The following is a 3,982-nucleotide window of genomic DNA, read 5'->3' on the forward strand; positions in this document are numbered from 1 at the left end:
CTATAGGCTATAACAAATTCCAGGCCAGCCAGAGCTTTATAGTGATACTTTCCTTCTCTCTCTCTCTCTCTCTCTCTCTCTCTCTCTCTCTCTCTCTCTCTCTCCCTCCCTCCCTCTCTCCCTCCCTCCCTCTCTCCCTCTCTCTCTCTCTCTCTCTCTCTCTCTCTCTCTATATATATATATATATATATATATATACATACATATGTGTCTGTGTGTGTATATGCATATATAAATTTCTCTGACTGATGGTTCACACACACACACACACACACACACACACACACACACACATCTTGAGGTGATATGTGCTGTTTCAGTACGTGTATAAATCAAAAAGCAATCAAATCAAAGTAACATACCCATCATCTCACTCAACTGTATTTTTATGCTGAAACATAAAACATAAAAATGTACCCATGCCCAGCAGCACACAACGTCTTTAACTCCATGTCTGGCGGGGTCTGCTACCCCATTCTATCCTCCAAGGTCATTGCATGCAGAAGTGCACAAACACATGTGTACATCGCTAAAAGTTTGTTTTTAAGTATCTACTGTACTTTTATTTGTTTTGTTTAAGCATGTGGCATGTATATGGCCACATTTGTTCCATGAAGTGCAAATGCACTGGACGGACTGGTTATAGTCTATGTGTGTGTATACCCATAAATGGGAGTTCTATTTTTCTCTGAGGAAGCTTCAAACTGTTCTCCACAGTGGCTCTCCTGATATGCACTCCCACCAACACTATAGTGATACAAGCATTTCTTTCCCTTCATAGCCTCCCTACCTCTTCCTGGCTTTCACTACCTTGATTAAATAGCATTTGATCGGTATAACATCAAACTTACTGTAGCTTGATCTTGCGTTTTCCTAATAATGAGGCTGAGCACTTCTCCCCAGCTATGACAAATACCTGCGGTACCCAAATGCTTATTCTATTCGTCACTAGATTAATTCCACACAGAGCCAAAATCTGGCACTCTGTCTTGTATTCAGAGGGGTACTTTTCTCACTAGTACAGGGTATAAGAGATGGAAATACATAAGAGCTGTGTGTTAGAATTTCTATTGCTGTGAAGAGACACCATGACCATGGCGACTCTTATATAAAGGAAAGCATTCCGTTGGGACTAGCACAGTTTGGGGCATGGTTTTTCCAGGGAGCATTCATCGAGGGGGAAAGACCCATCCTGAATGCGGAAGCAGCAGCTCATAGGCTGGGCTCCTAGACTGAATCCAATGAAGGGGAAGGGAAAGCCAGCTGAGCCCTGCTGTTGTCTTCTGGCCCACGGAGAGGCGAGCAGCAGCCTGACACCCCCACGGCCATGCCTCCCGCCAAGATGTGATGTGATAAGAGATGCAGCGAATGCCCAAGGAACAAGGGAAGCAGACCCTCTAGTAAATGCATATCCAAAGCGGAGGGTCGATACTGAGAAATGATGCCAAGGAAAAGGTGGAGACAGACAGTATCAGGCAGGAGGGGAAATAGCATACGAGGCGCAAAAGGAAAAGGAAGGTTTTGGTGTCCCTCCAGCTAGACTGAGGAGATGCACGTAATACAAAGGGGTTTTCATCTGTGCAGTGGATTTGAGGAAATAGAAAGGGTCTGGAATTGCGTCACAGGAGGCAAGTAGGAGCAATGTAAAAAGCTTGGAGTTGAGCAGCTAGAAGAGGGTAAGTAGACAAGCCGCACACTCTGATCCACCTTTCAGAAACATTGCTATGACACGGTAGGGGATGCCTGAACACAGGGGAGTAGAGCCTACAGAGGAGACAAACCAGGGGCCCCAAGGTGAAGGAGCAAGGAGAAGGCAAACTCAAAGAGAAAAATGGGTTATGAATGGTGACTAATCAGGTGTGGACCTATAAGAAGGCAAGATGCCATTCACAGTTGTCATTTGGTGTGATGGGTGCCTTGTAGGGTGATGCAGTCAAGGTGCAAGAGGGGAGGCAGAAGTGATATTAAGGGGCATGTAAGTGAACGTATGAGGAAAACTTTCTACTATCAAGGAGATCAGAGATACTGGGTGAGAGATCCCTGTTGGCTCTGTTTTTTAACAATTAAACTTTATTATACAACCCAACTAGCTTACACAAAAGGGAGAAAAAGGTTAAAGGGAAAAAACAGTAAACCTTCTGGTGTCCTTTCCACAGGACGGGTCTGCATGCTGGTCCGGCCTGTTCACTGCTCCTCTTCCAGATCCACCTGCGCTCATGCCCGGTCTGACCCTGCTGCTCCTCTTTCTGTCCCCTCCGCTTGCCTGTCTGTCACATGCAAGGGGTAGTCTCTCTCCCTCTCCCATCGAGGGTCAATTAGAAACACAATCGTCCAGGTGGAGTCGTTCCCCACCCACCCTCCACTTCCTGAATTCCAGGCCCAGGATGGCTCCACCCAGTTTATCTCAAGGTTAATCTCAGGGAGTATCCGTGGTGTGTCCAAGGACAAAGCCCGCCAAGACTGCTTTCACAAAGCTTTACAATCCATCCCATAGGTCCCATTGGAAGAAGTGTTTTACTTAGCGTAGCAGTGGCCTGCATAGTCTCCTGTGTGTGTCCATGTCTATATGTGTGTGTGTGTCTATACATCTCTCTGTGTGTCCATGTATCTCCCCCCTCCCTGTGTGTGTGTGTGTGTGTGTGTCTGTCTGTCTGTCTGTCTGTCTGTCTCTGTCTCTGTCTCTGTCTCTCTCTCTCTCTCTCTCTCTGTCTCTCTCTCTCTCTCTCTGTGTGTGTGTGTGTGTGTGTGTGTGTGTGTGTGTGTGTGTGTAAAGGTTGAGAAAGAATCTGTCACTAGACCTGGAACTCATCAATTTGGTTAGAGTGACTGACAGCGAGCCCAGGGGTTCTCCATCCTTTCTTCCCAAGGGCTGGGATGACATGTGCACACTGACCGACCTGCCTGGCTTCCTGTGAGTTCTGGGAACTGAAAGCTAGGCTTTATGTTGACAGGGTCATCTCCCTGGCTCTGGTGTCTTATCTCTTCTAGTTTGTGAAAAGGAAACAAGAGGGACAGGATGAGGACCTGGGGAGTTTGTTAGCACACCGTACACCAGCTTTCTGCTATGAGACACAACCAGCTGGTATGACAGAGGCAGGGGCAGCTGGGAGGCTGAGCTGCCCACCGTATGCATGTGCTGCCCATGTGATGCCGAGCCAACACAAAGGCATGAATGACCTGGAAACCCAGCAGTCCCTAGGCATAACATATGTGCTCAACTTGGGGAAAGTCTGAAGACCTCTGAGGGGCCAGTGAGCTGGCTCAGTGGGCAAAGGCACCTGCTGCCAAGCCTAACGGCCTGAGTTCAATCCCCAAGATCCACGTGGAAGGAAAGAACCAACTCCCAAACACACACACACACACACACACACACACACACACACTCACGAATACAACTCTAGAAAGTTGCCCCTCGTTTCATGTACAAACAACTGTGGCTCCTGCACATATATCTATTAAATAAGTAATAAATAAAGTAAAACAAACAAAAAATCCTTAGGAAAAAAACAGAAAAGCCAAGATTCTTCTGACTAAGGGACTTGTTCTGAGTCACCATTTTAATACAGGGTTCTATTGTTTAAGTGAGCTTTACTGAAAAAAAAAAGTCAAAACAAATTCTGATCATCTTGGAGGTTAGCTTGTTTTGTTTTATCTTAAAGATTGACGATGCAAAACAGAACTTAGAATTTAGAAAGAAAGCTAAATTTGTAGCCATAAAATTTACATGCTAGAAATTAATTTGGGCCAGCAAACTGGCTCAGCTGATCGAAGCCATCCCTGGATTCCACAAGATGGTAGAAGGAACCAGTTCTTGAGAGTCACCCTGTGGCTTTCTTGTGTGTGCCACAGTATAGCGTGCACATGCCTATACACACAAAAATAATGGATGAATGAATAAAGCTTTGTTTAAAATAACTTCCTGACTCATTGGCTGGCAAACCAATTGTGTCCATCATGTCTGAGAGTCTAAATTCACACTAAG

Source organism: Acomys minous, assembly GCF_964271855.1.
Source record: "Acomys minous genome assembly, chromosome: 17".
NCBI classification, from domain to species: domain Eukaryota; kingdom Metazoa; phylum Chordata; class Mammalia; order Rodentia; family Muridae; genus Acomys; species Acomys minous.